Source organism: Onychomys torridus, chromosome 2 (genome assembly GCF_903995425.1).
Source record: "Onychomys torridus chromosome 2, mOncTor1.1, whole genome shotgun sequence".
Classification (NCBI taxonomy): Eukaryota; Metazoa; Chordata; class Mammalia; order Rodentia; family Cricetidae; genus Onychomys; species Onychomys torridus.
In genome coordinates this window covers 25,126,708-25,151,008 of record NC_050444.1, presented here as the reverse complement: position 1 = coordinate 25,151,008, position 24,301 = coordinate 25,126,708, and positions in this window count along the sequence as shown.

Sequence of the window (24,301 nt, the reverse complement as noted above, 5' to 3'; positions counted from 1 at the left end):
TTTTTGTGTTTAGGTAAAATGTCTGTAGAAGTCTGTTGGGTACGTTTGGTTCACAATGTCTGTTAGCTGTAGAATGATTCTGTTCATTTTTGTCGGGATGACCTGTCCAATGGTGAGAATGGGGTATTGAAATAACTCACTATGGATGTATGAGGGTCGATGTGTGCTTTGAGCTTTAGTGAACTTTCTTTCATAAGTGTGCATCCTTCCATTTGAGAAACAGATGTTAAGAACTGAGTGTCAGGTCTGTAATTCTGCAGTGGGATCAGGTCCTCTGGAGTTATATTTTTTACTGGAATCTGGTCTTGGCTCTGTTGGATTTAAGTCTTTGGTTCACCTATGACAATCTGTTACAGGGTGAATCAGCAGAGCTATGCTTCATTTCCAGTCTCGGGGCTACTCTGGGTTTTGGAATTCAGACTCTAACGGATTCAGGATCAGCAGAGTAGGTCAGTGGCTAAAGTACTGCTTGGAACTCCTGGTTCAGATGCCAAGCAGTGCCAGATGGGTCCAGTGGTCCAGACACACAAACTCATGTGCAGATACTCACCTGCCGAATCGTATCAATAAAAAAATTAAACATACTTAATTTGAATATAGAACAAATCAGCCCCATTTGAATTCATACAAATTATTGTGAATTCCGTATATATTGGTTGTGCAATCTTTTTGATCTTCCCTGTTCCATAACAGTTTTCCTTTAAAAATATTATTTTGATTTATGTCATATATAGATTTATGGTCAAAATGCTCATGAATTTCTTTATAAAATTTTTGATAAACAATTTTTATTTTTATATCACACCCATTATTGGTCAATTTTCTCTTCGCTATCCTCCTCCTCCTTCCTCTGTTCCTCTTCCACCTCCACATATTCCTCATTTTCTATCCTTCACATTAAGAAATCCTCTGTAACTACATGGAAAATTTTCTTGAATATTTATTATTAATATTAATATTATTATTCTCCTATATAATACATCCCCACTGGAGGTGCTCCTACCACAACTACTCCAAGTTTACCCCACTTCTCCTCTCCCCCAGATGTACTGCTCCCCATTTTCCCTTCAGAAAAGAGCAAGGCTCCCTGTGATATGAACTGGATATGACATCACAAAATGCAATAAGACTAGGAATAAGCCCTCAAATCAAAACTGGACAAAAACATGGACGTTTTTAAGCAAAACAAACTATCCAGAGAAACACAAAAAGAATAACAAAGTAACAAAAATAATAATCTTTTACTGTAGGAAAAAAGACAATTGCAATCAGAAAAGTATAGAGGGTAAAAATAATGTGTAGACTTGCTACTGTCAGTATGGATTCATTGCTTTGGCATAGGAACACAAGAAATTAAAGCCAAAAATAATTTAGGTAAGTGATCAGAAATGATTTCTCTCTCTCTCTCTCTCTCTCTCTCTCTCTCTCTCTTTATAGCTTTCTAGTAAAGCTAGTGAGAACACACTAGCTAGGTATACTTGACAACTTGACATTGGGGCATAGTTCTTCAATACAGCTTTCCAACTAAAGACACCTAGGTTTCTTAGAAAACTCACTGATGTTAGGTTTGTCAGGGAAAACATGAGCACCTGTAGTGGAACAAAATAAATTTGTGAACACACCTGAAAATGTACACATCACAGATACACCAGAACTGATTATAGAGAATCAGTCTCCAAAATTCTAATAACTTGAAAAAAAACAATTGATATATGGCATTCTAACTGCTACTCTTCATGTATATGCTAGTCCAGAGTAATAAATAAAAAAGAAAGAAACTTAAAAGCAAAACTATACCAAACCAAACTAAAAAAATAATACTAAGGAAAGTAAAAGCTAAAACACATCTTTGTTTTGAAGGGATTTCATGAAATAAAGGTAGAATGAGTGAATGTCAATGTCATGTTTACTTTGTCACATATAAAACTATTATAGGCAGCATTGAGAATGAGAAAGTCTAGAATTTAACCCAATACTTGTGTAGTCTCAAAAGAATCCCTAAGTGTGGTAAGTATAATGGCAAACATAGTTAAAGCAAAGGGGGAGATTTAACACTGTTGATAATCTGACATGCCAGGTTAACCTCACTGGCAATGTAAAGTGACATTAGGTCAATCATGAAACAATGTATTAAGAAGGGCATTGCAATGTATGAGGGCCTGCCATTTTCTTCACTGGTATATCCACAGATAGGTAATAACTACCCCTGTTCATGCAAGCAGCCATGATTAAACTCAGTGATAAAAATGAACAAGCAAACAACCCAAAGTCACCTATTTGGAGGGGTAATTTCTGGATAAAAGAACAATTTCAGCTGGAAAGTGTAGGTATATTAGATAGCAATTTGAAGGTGAAAATTCAGTATATATTCAGTGTATGGAAATGTCAAAGAATAAATGTAAATGACCAGCAGGAGAATGTTAATGAGCTAAAGATAATAAAAAGAATAAAGAAATTGGTTTTTTAAAAGAAAGGTCATGTTGAGGTATTTTATTTGTGCTGAAATGTGATTTTATTTGTATGTTAATAAAGTTGCCTGAAGATCAGGGCTAAGAGCAAGCCTTTAAGCAGAAGTCTGCAGAATTTCTGTGTGTTCAAGGACACAGCCAGCATGGATACACATGCCTTTAATCTCAGTACCAACCACAGAGACCTGGAGGTCTGTATAGACAGGCAGTGATGAGGAAGTCATGTGGTTGGGTTTACAGCCAATGAGAAGGCAGACAGAAAAGCAATAAAAAGACAGGACACAGGAAGAGGTCTCTCTCTCTCTCAGGGGAAGGACAGCAGTGAGTGGTAAGATGGTCTTAGCTCTTGGCTACTACTAGATCTCTGGGATTTTAACTCTTTATTTGGCTCTGTGTTTCTTATTTAATAAGACCATTTAGAATTACATCTACAGTGCTGTGTCTAGGTGGTTAGTTAAATGAATTTCTTTTCCAGCAACTATGGCAGGGTGGTCACAGCTGCCTTTAATGTCTTCTTTCTGGACTTTGATGAAACTTCACCCATATGTACAAACCCACACACTCTCATATACACATCATTAAAAATAAATGTAATGCCTTTTAAAAATAATTTCTAGCAACAAAGACTACACGTGGGGCTAGTGTAGAATACATAACAGAGAATAGACAGTGAGTGAACCAGGAACCCTGAACCCAACTGTACTATCCAAGTGGGCCAATTTCAAATTTGTAAATTTTATATTTTATTTTATCTAAAACATTTTGGTACAAGTTGGGTGAAAGTTATTTGGAAACTCTACATTATTTTTCATTTGGTATCTGAGTTATCATGAAGAAGAAATAGTTAAAATGAAGCAACAGGAAATGAAAACAATGATATGAAACAATAGCACATTAATGACAATCACTCTGAAAGAAGATCAACAACAAAACTTTCTTTTAAGTTACTTTTAAATTTACCATTTTTTCTCATGCCTTAAAGAAAGCATAACCTGAGCAAAATTAGCACATATTTAACAATATTTGAGAACCAAAATTAAAATGACCAGGCTTATAAACTTACATAATAACTTGTTATGTGTGATCAACACTAAGCATACCATTAATAAGGATGAAGAGACACAAATTATCATTAGGTTTACAGGTATGACAGTGCCACATAAGCAGCTTCCTGTCTGTCCCAATGATTTCAGCATGAGTAAGCAGAGCAAGTTCTTTCATGAGTATATTGAGCAGTTGGACTTGATGTATATGGGGCAGTGTAGGAAACTCTTCATCGACCAATAGCGGCAACAACAGAATCTCTCAGGAAGCATAATGTTCCATCATATCCATGATCAGTGACTTTAGAGGCTATAAATACACTGTAACTGTCTATTGTGTCAAGAGTCTGAAGGCTAAAAGTTGCCCCCTAACCATAACTTGCAATGGTACAGTCCCTAAATATGACTCTGCATGGCAGAGTGTGAATGCTGAGAATGAGCCATCATTCTCCGCAGTATCACCACCTTAAAATTTATAGAACTTGTGCTGTGAACTCTCCATAGTAGCTAGGAAAGGATAAATATGTTCTTTGTCCTTCACTTCCTAGGTTAATTTCAAGAGGTACTAACTACTGTGCCTTGAATTTCTACTATGAGAATTTATTGTTAATGTCCATAATGAGAATAAAATGGATGTAGATCTCTTTAATTCTGTAAAAAAGAATTTACGCTTCAGAAGTCATCTTGTGTGTTTCTGTATTTCATCATCCTAATCTTGATGATTCCAAGAATAATGTCATCTACTTCTTGGCTAAATTATCAGGATACTCTCATGATTTTATTTGCATACATAGCAATCCAAATGAAATAATAATAGTAAATGTTGAATAATAACAGACAAGTTTCTTTTGCTGTGGATATTATTGTTTTGTCTGGATACCTAGAAAATTGCTTAAATTGTATGTCTTTATTGACATACAAAAATATTTTTTATCATACTTATAAGGACTCTATGTCAGAATCTCATTTCATATTTAATGGTCATTGTTTAATTTTTCTGAAGCTAATAGAAAAGACCTAGTAAGGTGTGAATTTATAAAAACAGAGTATAAATTGCACACACACACACACACACACACACACACACACACACACACCATAAGTAGGTATGGAAAAAAACACTAATACTCTCACATATTGAGTTAGTTGTCAGAATGATTCTCAAAAGATAAATTGTGAAGGACATGTATTTCAACTGAATTTAAAATATTATTTTCTATAATCTTGAGTGAGGTAACCCAGACTCAGAAGGACAAACATAGTATGTACTCACTCATAAGTGGATACTAAATGGGAGGGAAGGGATGGCCAGACTGCAACCCACAGCTCCAGAGAGGCTAGCTAACAGGGAAAGACCCTAGGAGAGACACATGGATGACCCTATGAAGGAGAAGTGGATGAGATCTACATGAGTGGACTGGGTGTGGGGAGGGGGGTGGCAGAGGGGGAGGAGTGGGGGATGAGAACATAGGGAAATGGGAGGGTCAAGCTGGAAAGGGACAGAGTGGGAGGGCAGGGAGGAAGATACCATGATAGATGAGGACATCTAGAGAATAGGAAGAGGCAGGGTGTTGGGGAGGCTCTCAGGAATCCACAAGGTTGACCCCATCTTGGTCTGCTGGCAGTGGTCCAGAGGGTGCCTGGACCAGTCTACTCTGGTGACCAGCCTAGCAAACACCTAACTGTCATCATAGAGCCTTTGTCCAGTGGCAGATGGAGGCAGATACAGAGATCCATAGCCAGGCACCAGGCTGAGCTCCAGGAATCCAATTGATGAGAGAGAGGAGAGATACTGCAGGCGAGGGACATCGAGATCATGAGGGGAGGATGTGCAGAGATGACTGGCCACACTAGTGGAAGCCCATGAACTGAGGACTGGTGGCTGTGGAGCCCCCATGGGACTGGATGGGGCCCTCTGGATATGGAGGACAGTTGTTTGGCTAGAACTGTTTGGGGGGCACCCAGGCAGGAGGATCAGGATCTCTCCCTGGTCTATGGGCAGGCTTCTGGAATCTGGTACCTGTGGTGTGACACCTTGCACAGCCTTGGTGCAGTGGGAAGGGGCTTGGACCTGCTTAGTCTCAGTGTGCTGGGCTCTACTGACTCACCATGGGAGACCTCGATTTAGGGGATGTGGGGATGTGGGGTGGCTTAGGAAAGAGGGCTGGTGGGTGGGAGGAGGGAGGAAAGGGTGTCTGTGGATAGCATGTGGAGTGAGTAGAAAATTTCTTAAAGGAAAATGAAAAAAAAAAGCAAAAATAAATATGATTTTCCCTCCCTAATCCACTCTCTTCACTTGAATTATCTAGCCATTATGGTAACTTACAAATATTATTAAAAATATGAACTGACATCTCATATTAAGAATTATGTGACAAAAATTAGGTGGAAAAGGATTGAAAACAACAGGTTCAAAATTAGAAATGATGCGTGTAGCTAAATTGCATAAAATAATTTCAAAGTTATTTTATACAACTTATATGAGATACAAAGATATGAGAGAGAGATTTTTTTATTACCACAATATTGCAGTAAATAATTAAGTTTTGTGGAAAGGAAAAAAATGCTTTCATTAGCTTACCCTCTCAATGATTAAACATGACATCATCATGTCTCAGCCTGCTTTTAATAATATGGTAAAAAACCATTTGAATACAGCACCCTGATAAATAATTTAACAATATTTATCTAAGGTAAATATATATGTCAACCTCTACCAAATTGCACCAATTAATGTCTACATTTTGCTTTTGCATATGAAGAGATAGTGACAGTAATGATGTCACTTTGTAGTAGTGAGACTGTGTCAATAGGATATATGTCAAAGCATGGTAAAGTATATATTAAGATGAAAAGCTGCCTATAGAACCAGCAGGATATAAACTGATTCTTCTACTCTGCAAAATACTTAGAAATATACAAAAGGTTTGGCAAATTAATGAATATATCTTGTAAGCAATTCAAATATAAAGGAAAATTTTAAATTAAATGTTATATTATTAAACATTTTTATGATATGACTTGCTTAATTTGAAATAATTAGATAAAGATATGATTCAAAACTTAAATTATATGCATTTAAGAGACAATTTAAAAAATTAACTCCATACACATGCTGTGCCCCTCATGTTCAGAAACAATTTTATAGAGCTGGCTAGCTGGAACATCAGAATCAGCAAGCTCTTGGATATATGACTGCTTGCTTTCTTTTGGGGAAAAAAATATAGCTTTAACACACTTCCTATTGACACAGTCTCACTACCAAAAAGTCACATCATTACTGTCACTGTCTCTGTATATACAAAATCAAAGTGTAGTTGGTACAATATGGTAGATCTTGACATACACGGGATGCATGTATTCACCACTATTGTAATATAGATCACTCCCATCAATTCAGATTTTCCCTTGGTGCCCCTTCATAGTCAATGCTTAGCCTTAATTTCATTACCTGAATGTTTGTTCATTTTAGATGTCATTCAAAGAAAATGAGATAATATGCAGCATTTTTAATTTCAAAAAATTAAAATTTAATTAGAGAATGGTGAGCTGCTTGAAATAATCTTGTAACTTTTAAACATGACTTTGATCCACTGTGAAATAATCTTAAGATCTTAGTCAAGACTTAGGTTTTTGCATAGAAATATCTACTAATCATACCATTACCTCTTGAGAATATGGTTTATTTATTGACCTGCTATATGTCCATAGAATCATGGGCTCTATTATAAATCCTCTATTACATTGATCTATTTGTTTATAATTTCATCTTTGGTAAATTTCTCTGATTTCTTTTTAAATATGATGAGTATTCTATGAATTATTATATTAAAATTATTATGGCTATCCATTTGTTTGTAGTAATTCTAATATCTTGCTATTATGCTTAAAATTTAGAGAATGTATGTTTATTAAAAATGTTCAGATATAAAGAAATTTTTAGATAAAATTGCAATTTTAATATTGAATGTGTCATATTTAGGGGAATGTGCACTTTACAATTTTTGATTTTTTCTAATCCATATTCATGTTACATTGCAGTTTGTTTTCTTCCCTCAGTATTTGAAGCTTTCCATATGTAGGAATTCCATCCATTAGATTGTTAGCCTTGTACATACATACTCTGTATTTTCACTGCAGTTTTTTATATTAGTATATGGAAGTGCAATTAACTTTTTGTGTTGCATTTATCATGTCACCTTGCTGCATTAAGTTCTACTATGTTTAGATAATCATTATATTTGCTAATACAGGATGAATACAGGATTAATTTTTGCTTTTCTTGTTTTGAATGTGTATATTTATGCTTCTGGGGTGAACATATACATGTGTGCTAGTGTATGTAGAGGACACAGGTCAACTTCAGTGTCCTCAGGAGCTGCCCACTTTATTTCTTGAGACAGAGTCTTTCACTAAGACATGGGCTTCACCAGCTTGTCTAGATTGGCTGGTGAGGGAACTTCTGGGACCTTCCTATTTCCATCTCTTTACTTTGGTCTTTACAAGCACATGCCACACAGTTGGCTTTTTATGGTGTGCTGCAGATCAAACTCAGGTCCTCATGCTTGTGTGGCAAACAGTTGTCTTTAAGCTTTAAGCTTCTTCCCCAGACATTTTATGAGCTTTTATATTAATGACTGTAGAGTCACCTTTAAAATTACTTTCTATACCTTTAAGCCTTAGTTCCCGGCTTCTCTGGTGACAGTTTCCTGATATACTTTGCAAGGAAAAGGTGTGCGACCTCTTCAGTCTCTCCAGCCACCTCACCAGCATCCTTTCCCTGTGGAACAGGAAGTCTCATTCTCCTTTAGAGAGTGCTTATGCCTGTGGCCTGGGAGTCAAGCTTTCTGAACCCCACCCTGGTTTCCTTGGTGAATTCCTTTTCTGGGGAATCCTATTTGCTCTGTTTGATAATATAGAAAAGGTAGAGGTGGGTTGAGTGACAGTCATCCATCATGGCCCTGTCATTAAAGCATCCAATGTAGAAAACAAAAACTTTCATCTTTGTTCATTAAGTTTATGTAGACTATAAAGAGTAACCTTTGAAAACAAACTATGTACTGTTATGATAGATTTTCACAGTGTGTAATTCATTTTACATTCTGATACGTTTCCTAATATTTTAGGAATATATCTACATATTATATATTGTTATGTATATTAATTATAATCATATATATTATATAATTTTGTATATTTGTATATGTAGATATATGCACATACATGTATTGATATGCTTATTAATATGTAATTATATCAGATACAATTGTGTTCTGCAGATCAAACTCTTATTAATATTAATATTTTATAAATATTAATATACTATAAATATTTATATATATTATATTCTCTGTTTCTATGTGTGTATGTACCATAATGAGGGATGCTAGACTGTACTTTTATTTTTCTGATTTGATTATAGGATCAAGTTTTCCAAAAAAAATATATAAAGAGTCCTGTAAAGGTGGTTCATTGTTTAAGAGCATTTGTTGCTCTTACAGAATCCCAGCTTCAATTCTCAGCACTCACACCACAGCTTAAAACTGTCCATAATCTGTGTTCCAGGAAAGGTGTGAAGCTACACAGAGAAACGCTGTCTCGAAAAACCAAAAAAAAAAAAACAACAAAAAAAAACTGTCCATAATCCACTTTCACAGGATTTGATGTCCTCTTCTGGCCTCCACAGGCATGATGCATGTGTGCACACAGTGCACACACATACATGTAAGCAAAACATTCATATATACAAAATAAAATATAAATAAATGAAATCTTAAATAAGAAAAGTCAAAATACAGTCTCTTGTATTATATGTTGTTTAGCATGGGTACATTTATCTCTTAAGTGAAGAATTTGATAAAAAAAATTTCTAGTCCGAGAGTGTTCTTTGCTGGGTAGATTTAGAAGTATAACTTTCATAACTTTAATAAATTTATTGCTATTAATATTATCCAATTTTTTGAGTTATAATAGTTTGATAAAATACTCTTAAACTAGCACTAGTATGTATCTAATGTTGACATCAGTAATGTGTCTTCTCTTATGATAACTGCAATGTGGATTTCTTATTTTTTTCACCTGCTAGTATGGCCTGGCATTTCTCAAGTTTACAGATTATTATTATTATTTTTTTTTCCAAATCTGATTATAGGCTATGTAATATATATTAGTATAATTTGTACTTTTAATTTTGCTTTTTCTAATTCATTATTTTTATTCTTTGACAATTTTATAGATGTAAATAATGTGTTTTGATCAAGTCTAACCCCATTCCCTCCCCTCCGATTACCCACTATAGACCTACCACTTTCCTCTCCCAACATCATTTGTTCTATCTTCTTAATCTCTTAAATCCATTGATGTTACTTATTACTACTTGGATGTGCATAAGGGTGAGACCATCTCTTTGGGGCCACAATTCCAAAGAGAGCTGACTCTCCTTCATCTAAGGGCCATCATTTCCTCAGTGAGGAATCAGATTTCAGAAGTCTTTCCCTTCTATGTTGGTTGACTGGCCTGATCTATTGCAGGTTTTGACCATGCAGTCACAGAAGTTGTGACCTGTGTGCAATGGCTTTGTCGTATCCATCAAGTACTATTTGGGTTCAGTGTCCACTACCTCTGGCTCCTAGAATCTTTTTGCACCCTTTTCCTCCAATGATTTCTGAGACTGGAAGGGAAGGGATATGATTTAAATGTCCCATTTACAGTTAATAAATACAATTTATTGGTTTATATAAAACTAACCAATCCTGCATCTCTGGATTGAGGTGGACTTGATTCTGCTGGATTGGATAATGTTTTAATTTTAGCTCATTATTTATTTTCAAGTTTTACATGATATGCTTTGGATCACATTCACCATCATAACTCTTCCAAGATCAACCAGCTTTTCTATATCTATCCAATTTTGTGTCCTTTTCATAAAAGTCTTCAAGGCCAATTTGTGCCACCAGAATGGTCTTGGTAGTGTGGTCTTCCAATGGAAAGATGGCTGACTTAACAGGGGCTACATACAGTCTTAGAGATATTCCCATTAGCTAACAATTGCCAAGTAATCCACACCTGGTGTATAATCTTTTTGGTATGTTATATTATTGTGTCTTTTTCCCCTTCCCTTTATTCTTCTCTGTTTTCGAAGTTTCTTGTTATTTTTTTTAAAAAAAGTCTCACTCTGCATCCAAGATACAACTGGCCTTGGACTAACAGTGTAGCCTAGGAAGCTAGCCATGATACATTTGATAACTGATTCGGGAATAATTCTCTTTTAAATAAAATAATTGCATATTTTTGTGCTTTATATTCTTTTTATGTTAAAGATTTATTTTTTAAAGTGTATGAATAATTTGTGTGCATTTATTATACCTATGGACGCCAAAATATTTTGGAACTGAAGTTACATGTGGTTGTCAGCTGCCATGTGGGTGCTGGAACTAAACCCAGGTCTTCTGCAAGAGCAGCCAGAGCCCTTAATTTTAGATCCATCTGTCTATTATCTGTCCTACACATTCTTATATGTTTCATTTTTGTACTATTACAAGTAAGTTTTAATGTTAAATAGCACTATTTGAGTTGCATAAATACATGGTTTGTTTGTAAATACTTATTATTTTCAAGATCTATTCATGATTTAGCTTTATATTATGTCCTATAATTCTTAAAGGACATACTTTAAATAAGTTCTTTAAATTTTTAGATTGACTTTATGGCTCACACTATGATAATCCTTGTTTAATTTACCATATATGTTTTCACAGTACATTTTCTTAGGTTTGATAATGTCTGTGTGTTTAAGAGAATCACTGTGACAGATTGTTGTCACTACTGATTTCTAGCAATTTGCTTTATTTATCACTTGGAAGAAACAGTCTCTAAACAAACGAATGTGTCTATATACTTTTTAATTCTGTTGATTCTTTTCTTTTGTTTTTGAAGTTCTGGTTAAGACATGCATTCCTTAGAGACAGTTTTGTAGACAATGGGTCCTGAACAAAGAACAATGATAGACACAAAACAGTACTTGAGTCTCCTCATTCCAGATAGCCTGTTTTTTATTCTCATATTCAAATATATTTCAGAATAAATTTTTTTCTTTCAAGGTCAATTTATTTGCTGAGTTCTCCCGGCATTACATTTTTTTTGTAATTTATGGTATTTGTGCTTTAATTTTACACATCAGCCATGGGTTCCCCTGTCCTCCCCATTCCCACCCACACCTCCCCCCAACCCTCCCCTCCATTCCCGTCTCCTCCAGGGCCAAGACTTGGGCTTACACAGGGACACTTTGCTCAGCCTTGAAGGAGGGGACTGGACCTACCTGTACTGAATCCATCAGAATAAATTTTATCTCAGCAACAACAAAAACTGTCTTAGTTTTTGTAATTTTGTTTCTTTTATTGAAAATAGATTTTTTCATATAATATATTGTTATTATGGCTTCCTCTCTCTCTACTGCTCAGAGTATGCCTTATCTCCTTGCATTTGGATCCACACCCTTTCTGTCTCTCCTTAGGAAAAAAACAGACATCTAAGGAGTGACAGTAAATAAAATAAAATAAGAAAAAACAAAACCAAATAAATCAGAATAAAACAAAACAAGAAAAAGAACCAAAGAGAAAGCATAAGGAACATATATAGATGCATATTCATATATATTTGCATACATAGGAATCCATAAAATCAAGATGGGAATCCATAATATATACTCAAAGGACCTATAAGATTTTTTAAAAAATGCCGACTTAACATCATGAAACAAAGAACCTCCAAAAATGCCATTGAGTTTAGTTAGTTTTACACTGAGCATCTACTATGGTGCACAGGGCTTATCTTTAAAAAGTTATTTGTATCCCCAGTGAGACTCCCTTGAAGAAAACTAATTTTTCATTTGCAAGTGGCTATCAATTGGAGATAGCTTCTGGGATGAGGGTGGGAACATGTATCCAAGTTTCTATTAATCTCTAGGACCACATCTGTTACAGACCCATACTTGCCCTATGCATGCTGCCACAGTCTCTGTGAGTCCATATGTGTGCCAATCCTATTATGTATAGAAGGCATTGTATTCTTTGGTGTCTTCCATATCCTTGAGGTCTTACAATCTTATTGCCTCCTCTTCTACAGTTTCCAAAGCCATGACACAAGGGATTTGATGGACAAACCCCATTTAGGGCAGAGTGTCTCTCACTCTCTCCATATTATTTGACTGTGTGTCTTTGTATTTGTTCCCATCATCAGAGATGCTTCCTCCTGCAGCAGATGGGAACAGCGTCTTTAGGAGCCATATCATGGTTACATTCTTTTAGCAGACCAGTAAATATTTGACTTTCCCCTAGGTCCATGAACTGTCTAGTCTTAGGTTTTAGGCCACCAAAGCAGCATTGAGCATGAGTTCCTTTTCATAGAGTGAGCATTAAGTCAAATCAGATATTGGTTGGTTACTTACAGAAGATTTTAGGTGCTCTTGTACCAGCCTGCTTAGCAGACAGGTCACTACTGGAGATAAAGGGTTTGTAACTGAGTTGGTGTTTACATTTCTTCTTTGGTAGTGCAAACTATCTTCCAGTACCATGAACACTAGCCTGTAGAGGTGAAAGCTCTATGTAGGCACCAGCTACACAGCTACACATCTCCATGTTCAACGACCTGTGTGGGTCTTTTCTTCAACATTAGGCCTTCAATTTGTGAAGAACCCACCATAGTTTTGGTAATAAGCTGGGTTGTTGGTTGGTTCCCACTAGACTTCTTTGTCTAGTAACTCAATTAGATGTAAACTATTCTCAGTACTTGAAACATCATTTGATGAACAGAGGTGTGCAGTTGCAGCTCTGTCTCCTCTGTTATTTGACAATTTAATTTAGATCACCTCCATTTATGTATATATATTAGGAAGCTTCTATTGTACTAAGTTAATGATCCCTTAAATGGCCTTTTGTTTTAGCTGACCCTACCCATAGTCTATCCCTTGCTCTCCTCTTTTCCCTTCCCTGTTTTTTCCTCTCGTTTCAGCCCCCTCCCCCAGACACTCCTGTCTATCTGTAAGTATTCTCCTTCCCCTTCCTAAGGAGATCCACCCCTCCATCCCTTACTCTCTATGTGAACTCTGTGGTTATACCTATTGCAGGTTGCTTACTAAAGTGTTTCATTTGCTCATTTCTTATCTGTGTTCATTGACATTATATGCAAATTTCCAAGATCACCTCCCTTTTTCCTGTAACTACTATGAGTAGTATGTGTACTAAAATATGAATTCTATAATTATAGCCAAACCATAACTGACCTCTGTGCAAATCATAATACATGGCTGATCATCAGAAAACTGCCTGAGCTCCTAATGCCTATACTTCTGGATCCCTCCATGTGTTTGCTGATTATAATTTAACTACAGAGTCCTCTGTTTTATATACTAAGTGTTTCAAATATCCTTAGACTTATTTTGGCACAGAGAATGAAATTGGAGCATTGCAAACCTGCTGACATTTTCCACATATATTTTTCTTTGGGCCTTAGGTCACATTAAACATTTAGAGATATTGAAAACCCTAAAATGGCAGTTATACAAATTCATTGCAGTTTGAGTCTCATTTCTGACAGAAATGCTGCCTTCTCAAGCAGACTGGTCTTTCATGTCTTGTCTTGGATGAAAACCATTTACGTTCTATGCTGAGACCTACATTCTTTGGTTGGCATTTGAATCCTCTACTTAGGTTCTGATAAAAAGCCTGATTATACATTTTTTGTTTGTTTGTTTTTTGAGAGAGAGTTTCTCTGTGTAGTTTTGCGCCTTTCCTGGATCTCACTCTGTAGATCAGGATGTCCTTGAACTCAGAAAGATCCACCTGGCTCTGCCTCCTGAGTGCTGGGATTAAAGGAGTGTGCCACCACTGCCCAGCTCTGATTATACATTTTTATAGAAAAGGTATAGCTGAAAACTAAACCAAGTCTGTCTACACCTCCTCATATAAATTCAAAGATGTCCAACTAATAATTGTGCTAACAATTGAGCCAGTGCATAAACTGACTTAATATTAAACATGTAGAAAGCTACTAACACACACTGCATGAGAAATAAACATTTTCCATTTCTATAAACCTTGCACATTTCTGAACTTTTAAATTTTTTCAATGAGCATGAATTATTCTAATAATTTTTAAAGCATAACTTAAATAAAATTACATATGTAATAAATACTTTATTAAAACATGTGGATATGTTATAACAAATCTTTTTTTCTGAATCTTTAGCTTTAATACCCTAATTTTTCTGAATTATACTTCTGCCTACCACTCATTTCTATCTGATAATATTCTAAATCTCATGCCGATTTCCTTTACTTCCAACTTGATTTTGTATTTCACTCTGCTCTCATCTGATTTTCATAGGAGACAAACAAACAAATAACTTTTAAGTAACAGAATTACTTATTCTTAGTGTTGGATTGTTTTGCTGAAATATTCCCTAACATCTTACATTTGATCAGTATCAAAGTCACATCATAATTTCATTCTCCATTTACAGCAATGTAGTACTCTCTTTTATTCTTCACCATTTTTCTCTGTACGAGTTAGCTTTTTCACGCTTTTTGTGGTGTGAGGTCTCCGAATAACTGTTAGTCTAGGAAATTATTTAGTGACCCTGGCTGGCTTTGAAATCATAATTACCTGGTGCTTCAGCATTCTGACTTTGGAGCTTTCCTCATCTATTCTTGCTGATCTAATTCTGTAACAGCTACCTATAAATCCTGTCATTGCTGCAGACTACATATTTCTAACCATTTTGTCACCCTGAAGAAAGATTATAACACTATGCTAGTAGATGAATTATTACTAAATGCTGTTCGTAGAAAGACACATAGCTTATTTATTCAATATGGCATCATCATTTTCCCATGCCTGCCTATCATTAGTGATTCTGTGGACTGATTTTCAGTGTAATTTTAGAGGACAAATGTGAAGAAAACTTTGTATGAGTTTATCCTCATTGTTTATTCACATTTCATAACCTTTTAGTTAGAGACAATTCTGTCACTATCCCTTTTTAATGACAGTGAGCTCTTGAAACAATTTATACAAAAATCTATCATTCCCTTGAGTATAATTGAATGAGTGATTTTTATATTTGCTGTGACAATGTTTAGAAAATTAACCAATAGACTCCTTGCTATAGAACCATGGAGTACTTTCAGGTTCATGAAGCTGAAACTCTTGACACCTGTGTGTGAATTCACAAGTGATTTTCCTATCCAATTCCTTTATTCCATTTACTCATTTGAATTGGAGGAGAAAGTGCAAGCCAATGAATACTTTTCATGCTGAACTTTGAGTGCCATGTACTTGTAAATATGAATCTCAATAATTTTGACATTGTTTTTCATGTACTGTATTATGAGAAGAAGGGATACATTGCTTCAAATTTCATCTTATCTTTTAGATCAATTTCTTCTCATTTCGGAGAACGTTACAGGCAATAAGAATAAGTAATCTTGCTAGGTGGTGCACTCAGGAGGCAGAACCAGGTGGATCTCTATGAGTTCAAGATCAGCCTGGTCTACAGAGTGAGATCCAGACACCAAACTACACAGAGAAACCCTGTCTCAAAAAAGGCAAAAAAAAATAAAATAAAATAATAATAATAAAAAAAGTATTCTTTCTTTTCTGGTCTTAGGCATTGTTTATCCTAAGAACTTCAGATGTAGAAGTGAATGATTTAATTTTCAAGAAAAGTATGTGGAAAATTATGCCAAAGGATACAATTTCCAAATTAAATTCTAAAAGAAATTATAGTAACTATGCCCTTATTCCTTTCCAAAGTAACATTACATTTGTATTTCATATTAGATCTCCTTTTAAATTGACTTCTCTTGATTCAAAGGCATTCCAATTGTGTTATTGTCAGAATGGAACATAATGCAGAGATTCATTTTCATTAAGCTCAACTTAGAAAATGGCTTATGAAGCCTAGCAACAAGGAATAAAGAAAGCATTAGCCAAAAGCTCTTCTGTCACTAAATTCTGTGTTCATTTCAGTCCATTCTGGAGAAACCAACAATCTTGCTTAATTATTCTGAGTTAGAAACAGTTGCCACTTAAAAGAATAACACAATGCTTAAAATAAACATATGAAAGAAAACATTTAAAATAATATATGTTACAAATCCATTTTTAAACAAAAATATTTTCAATGTTCATCCATAATTCCCAAAACACACATTACCACACATTACCACCTAAAAATAACAGGAATTGACTATCAGTGATTATTAATCTACCTTAATATCAATGGACTCACTTCACCTATAAAAAAGACACAGGCTAACAGAATGGATATGAAAACAGAATTCATCATTCTGCTGCGTACAAGAAACATACCTCAACTTCAAAGGCAGACACCATCTCAGAGTAAAAGGATGGGAAAAGATGTTCCAATCAAATGGACTCAAGAAGTAAGCTATCCTAATAGACTTCAAGCCAAAATCAATCAAAAGAGATGGGGAAGGACATTACATAATCCTAAAAGGAAAAAAATCCAACAAGTTGAAGTTCTAATCCTTAACATTTATGACCCAAATGCAAAGGCACCCACATTTGTAAGAGAAATTTTACTACAGCTTAAATTGCACACCCCATACAATAGTAGTGGGAGACTTCAACATCACACTTTCACCACTGGACAGATCTGCCAGAGAGAAACTTACCAGAGAAGTAAGAGAATTAACAGATACAATGACTCAAATGGACTTAATAGATATCTAAAGAACATTCTGCCCTAACAAAAGAATATACCTTCTTCTCAGCACCACATAGAATCTTCTCTAAAATCGACCACATACTTGGTCATAAGCACAATCTCAACAGATATAAAGAAACTGGAATAATCTCTAGTTTTTATCACACCAGAATGCATTAAAGTTAGAACTCAACAACAAGAAAAATTTCAGAAAGCCTATAATCTCACAGAAACTGAATAATGCCCAACTGAATCACCAATGGGTCAAGGAAGAAATAAAGAAAGAAATCAAAGATTTCCTAGAATTCAATGAAAATGATTGTACACTATATCTAAACTTATGAGACACTGAAAGCAGTGTTAAGTGGAAAATTCATAGCACTAAATGCCCACATAAAAAGTTGGATAAATCTCACACTAGTGACTTAACAACACAACTGACAGCTCTAGAATGAAAGGAAGCAAACTCACCAAGGAGGAATAGATGCCAGAAAATAATCAAACTGAGGGCTGAAATCAATAAAATAGAATCAAAAAGAACAACATAAAGAATCAATGAAACAAAGAGTTGGTTCTTTGAGAAAATCAACAAGACAGACAAACTGTTATTCAAACTAACCAAAAGGCAGAGAGAGAGAGCATCCAAATTAGCAAAACTGGAAATTAAAAGAAATATATAACAACAGACAATGTGGAAATCCAGAGAATCATCAGGTCATACTTCAAAATCCTGTACTCCACAAAATTGGAAAATCTAAAAGAAATGCATAATTTTCTGGATAGTTACCACATACCCAAGTTAAAACAAGACCAGATGATCAATTGAAAAAGAGCAGTAATTCCTAAGGAAATATAAATAGTCATTAAAAGTCTTTCAACCAAAAAAGCCCAGATGGTTTTAGCAGAGAATTCTACCAGATTTTCAAAGAAGAGCTAATACCAATACTCTTCAAATTGTTTCACACAATAGAAACAGAAGGAACATTACCAAACTTCTTTTATGAAACTACTGTTAGCCTGATACTCAAACCACACAAAGATGAAACAAAGAAAGAGAATTATAGACCAACCTCCCTTATGAACATTGATGCAAAAATAGTCAATAAAATATTGGCAAACAAATTCCAAGAACACATCAAAAATTTATCCACCATGACCATGTAGACTTCATCTCAGAGATGCAAGGATGGTTCATCATATAAAAATCTGTCAATGTAGTACACCATATTAACAAACTGAAAGAAAAAAAAAGAAACACATGATCATCTCATTAGATCCTGAAAAAACCTTTGACTAAATCCAACACCCATTCATAATAAAGGTCTTGGAGAGATCATGAACACAAGGAATATATTTAAACATAGTAAAGGCAATTTAGAGCAAACCAACAGCCAACATCAAATTAAATGGAGAGAAAATCAAAGTGATTCTACTAAAATCAGGAACCAAACAAAGCTGTTTACTCTTTCCATATTTGTTCAATATAGAATTTGAAGTTTTAGCTAGAGCAATAAGACAACAAAAGAAGAACAAGGGGATACAAATTGGGAAGGAAGAAGTCAAACTTTCCCTATATGAAGATGATATAATAGTACACACCAACTGACCACAAAAATTCTACTAGAAACTCTTACAGCTGATAAACTCCTTCAGTAATGAGCATGATACAAGATTAACTAAAAAAAATCAGTAGCTCTCCTATATACAAATGATAAACAGGCTGAGAAAGAAATCAGAGAAATATCACCCTTTACAAGAGCCACAAATAATATAAAATATCTTGGGGTATCTCTAACTAAGCAGGTGAAAGACCCATGACAAGAACTTTAAGTCTTTGAAGAAGATATCAGAAAATGGAAAGATTGCCAATGCTCATAGAGAGGTAAAAATTAACACAATAAAATTGGAAATCTTACCAAAAGCAATCAACAGATTCAATGCAATCCCCATTAAAATACCAACATAATTTTTCACAGACCTGGAAAGGCGACACTCAACTTCATATGGAAAGGCAAACATACAAAAAACCATGGATAGCTAAAACAATCCTGTACAATAAAGCAACCTCCAGTGTCATCATGATCCCTGACCTCAACCTCTACTATAGAGCTGCAATTAATAAAACAAAACAACAACAACAACAACAACAACAACAACAACAAAAACAGCTTGGTATTGGCATAAAAACCAATATGTAGACTTGGAATCAAATTGAAGACCCTGACATTTATCCACACATCTATGAACACTTGGTTTTTGACAAAGAAGCCAAAACTGTACCATGGAAAAAAAAAGAAAGCATCTTCAACAAACGGTTCTGGCATAACTGGATGTAAACATGTAGAAGATTGCAAATAGGTCCATCTCTATTGCCATGCACAAAACTCAAGTCCAAGTGGATCAAATATGTCAACATAAATTCAGAGGAAGAAGGAAATAGTCTTAAACACATTAGCACTGGAGATTACATCCTAAATAAAACACCAATAGCACAGACACTGAGAACAACAATTAATAAATGGGACCTCCTGAAACTGAGAAGATTTTGTTGAGCACAGGACATAGTCAAGAAGATAAAACAACAGCCTACAGAATGGGAAAACACCTTTACCAACCCCACATCTGACAGAGGTCTGATCTCTAAAATACATTTAAAAATTCAAGAAAGTAGAGATCAAAATAACAATCCATTTAAACAATGGGCTACAGAGCTAAACAGATTCTCAACAGAAGAATCTGCAAATTAAAACAACACTGATTCCCAATTTTCTAAGGAAGTGCCATATTGATCTCCCCCAAGACCCAGCTATAGCACTCTTGGGAATATACCCAAGGAATGCTCAATCATACCACAATGACATTTGCTCAGCTATGTTCATATCAGCATTGTTCGTAATAGCCAGAACCTGGAAACAACCTAGATGCCCTTCAACTGAAGAATGGATAAAGAAAATATGGTACATAAACATAACAGATTTCTACTCAGCAGAGGAAAAACAATGACATCATGAGGTTTGCAGGCAAATGGATGGATCCAGAAAAAATCATCCTGAGTGAGGTAACCCTGACTCAGAAGGACAAACATGGTATGTACTCACTCATAGGAGAATACTAGATGAAAAACAAAGGTGACTAGACTGCTACTCACAACTCCAGGGAGGATACCTAGGAAAACAGGACCCTAGGAAAGACACAGGGATCACCCAATGACAGAGAAATGGATGAGATCTTCATGAACAACCTGGACGACAATGGGAGTAATGAAGGGCAAGATTTGAGGGAAAGAAAGCTTGGGGAGCAGGAGATCCCAGCTGGATCAAGAACAGAAAGGGAGAACAAGGAATAACAGACCATGATAAATGAAGACCACATGAGAACAGGAAGAAGCAAAGTGCTAGAAAGCTCTCCAGAAATCCACAATGATACATCCTCTGTAGACTGCTGGCAGTGGTCAAGAGAAAGCCTGATCTGACCTACTCTGGTGATCAGATGGCCAAACACCCTAACTGTCCTGCTGGAACGCTCTTCCAATAACTGATGGAAGTGGATACAGAGATCCTCAGATAGGCCACAGGTGGAGCTCCAGGAGTACAATTGTTGAGAAAGAGGAGGAAATGTAAGAGTGTGAATTGTTGAGACTACAATTGGAAAAGCACAAGTACAAATAGCCAAACTAATGGAAACACATGAATTATGAACCAAAAGCTGTGGAGCCTCCAACTGGATCAGGCCCTCTGGATAAGTGAGACTGTTGAATAGCTTGAACTGTTTTGGAGGCATCCAGGCAGTGGGACCCAGACCTCTTCTCAGTGCATGAGCTGACTGGAAACTTGGGCTTACACAGGGACACTTTGCTCAGCCTGGAAGGAGGGGACTGGACCTGCCTGTACTGAATCTACCATGTTGAGCTGAATCCCCAGGGGAGTCTTTGCCCTGGAGGAGATGGGAATGGAGGAGGTGCTGGGGGGAAGGTGGCAGCAGGGGCTGGAGGTGGGAGGACAGGGGAGCCCATGGCTAATATGTAAAATTAAAACACAAATGTAATAAAAAATACCAATATACATAAAATAAAAACTTTTTAAAGACAAAAAGATACCAACTGTGAGGTACCATCTTATACCTTCAGAATGGCTATGACCAAAAACAATGATAACAGCTTATGTTGGAGAGGATGTGGAGCAAGGGGAACATTCCTCCACTCTTGGTGGGAGTGCACACTTGTATAGCCACTTTGGAAATCAGTATGTCAATTTCTCAGAAAATTGGGAATCAATCTACCTCAAGACCCAGATATATATTCCTGGGGCATGTACCCAAGGAATGCTCAATCATACCACAAGGAAACATGCTCAACTATGTTTTTAGGAGCATTATTTGTAATAGCCAGAACCTAGAAACAACCTTGATGCCTCTCAACAGAAGAATGGATAAAGAAATTGTGGCACATATATACAATGGAGTACTACTCAGCAGTATAAAAAAATGATGACTTCATGAAATTTGTAAGCAAATGGAAGGAACTGCTATGGATATCACTCTGTATAAATAAAGTGCTGATTGGCCAGTAGCCAGACAGGAAGGATAGGGTAGGCGTGACAAGGAAGAGGAGAAGGCTGGGAACAGGAAGGTGAGGAGGAGACACTGCCAGCTGCTGCCAGGAGAGGCAACATGTAAAGACAATGGTAAGCCACAAGCCATGTAGCAAAGTATAGACTAACAGAAATGGGTTAATTTAAGAGTAAGAGCTAGACAATGGTAGGCCTGCACTAATGGCCAAGCAGTTTAAATAATACAAGTGTCTGTATGATTATTTTATACGTGGGTTGTGGGACCATGGGGCCTTGGTGGAACCTGGAGAGAAGCTCTCCAACTACAAGGGACTAGAACATATCCACCTGAGTGAGGTAACCCAGACTCAGTAAGACAAACATGGTGTGTATCCACTCATAAGTGGATACTGGAAGTAGGGCAAAAGATGGCCAGACTACAACCCACAGCTCCTTAGAAGTTTTCTAGCAGGGACAGCCCTAGGAGGGATGCATGGATTGCCCTGGGAAGGAGAAGTAGATCAGATCTCCATGGGCAAACTGTGTGTGTGTGTGTGTGTGAAATGGAGGATGGAGAAATGGGAATGAGAATGTAAGGACATAGGATGGTCAAACTTGAACAGGAAGGGGGTAGGAGAGCAAGGAAGGAGATGCCATGGTAGAGGGAGACATCGAGGGAACTGGGAGAAAAAGGGTGCTAGGCAGGTTCCCAGGAATCCACAGAGATGATCCCATCTTAGCCTACTAACAATATTGGAGAGGGTGCCTGAACTGACCTACTTTTGTGGTCAGATTGGTGAATACTCTAGCTGTTATCATAGAGCCTCCATCCAGTGACTGTTGGAGGCAGAGGCAGAGATCCATGGCCAGGCACCAGGCAGAGCTCTAGGAGTCCAGCGGAAGACTGAGAAGAGGGATTCTGTGAGCTAGGGGCATTTAGATTGTGATGGGAAAACCTACAGAGACAACCAAGCCAAACTAGTTGGAACCTATGAACTGTAGACCAATGGCTGTGGATCCTGCATGGGACTATACAAGGTCCTCTACATAGTTGAGAGAGATGTTTGGCTTGACCTGTTTGTGGGGCCCCTGGCCGTTGGATCAGGATCCACCCCTGAGGCATGAGTGGGCTTTCTCCAGCCCAGTGCATATGGTGAGACACCTTGTGCAGCCAAGGTTCAGGGGGAGGGGCTTGGACAGCCTCAACTCAATGTGCAGGACTTTGCTGACTCCCCATGAAGTCCTTGCATTGGAGGAGGTGGGACTGGGGGATGCATAGGGGGGGAAGGCTGAGGGTAGGGCAGCATGAGGGAAAAGGGGGGCTTCTGTGGTTAGTATGTAAAATGGACAGAAAATTTCTTAATAATAATAGAAAGTGTTTTCTGTATAAACTGTACCCACTTTTGTTTAATGTTGTCATTGTACCACAAATAAATCATTCAATCATTCATCTACTTGGAATATTCATCTAACAATACTTGACAAAATCAAAATAATGACTGATTCTACAACCCAGATTATTTCCACTTTATCTTTGAATAATTCTTGTTAGGTATTATGAGATTATGAGATATTCAGTTTCAAAGATGAATTCAAAAATTCCCCATAACCTACAGAGTTAAACTCCAAACTGGATTCAACCATAGCCAAGCCAAAATCTTTCTGATATGAGCCTTGGTTACTTATCTGCAAAGTGACTAGAAGTGAGGTGGCTATTCTTCATCTTCTACAGAGTGACTATCTCCTGTGTGTGAAAGAGTAACAACCTAGTTGTCACCAGGTTAGACAGTGTTTTGTTTAACATATCTTAGTGAGAAGGAGCTAGAGAGATGGCTTGGCAGACAACAGCATTGTTGCTTTTGGGGAGGACCTAGGTCTGGTTCTCAGCACCTGTATGGTGACCTATCCTCATCCATTAATTCGTTCCAGGAAATCTGGCATGCTCTTCTAATCTCTGTGGGCACTGCACTCATATGGTGCACATATATACATGAAGGCAAAACTCATATAAATAAAATTAGAAGAAAAATATTTTTTTAATCTCTGGGAAGAAGATAATAATATTAATAATATATAGGCATCGTATGGTATAGGATTGACATATTGAAGTCATTATAGATGAAGACACAACCTGTAGAACACTACTAATTCCTCACTGACTGATGGAGGTAGAAGATGTCCATGGAGAAAGATAAAATCATCTAAGAATTCTCATACAATATGCTAGTAACTGAGCTGTTGGTAAGTTAACTAATGTTGTCTTATAGATGATAAGTCTTTAGTTATTGATACTTTTAGCTCATATCATTACTTCAAAATTATTTATGGTTCATAAGCACAATCTCTATATAATATCTACCCCTGCTTTCTCTAATGTGCAGTGATTTATGGGCCCATTAAAATGGAAATATTTAACAACTTCAATGTTGTGTGAATTTGGATTAAATGCTAAAACTTTTCTTAATTAGTCCATCTGTGAATCTTGTTTGTCAAATAGAAAGACATAAACACCCATAT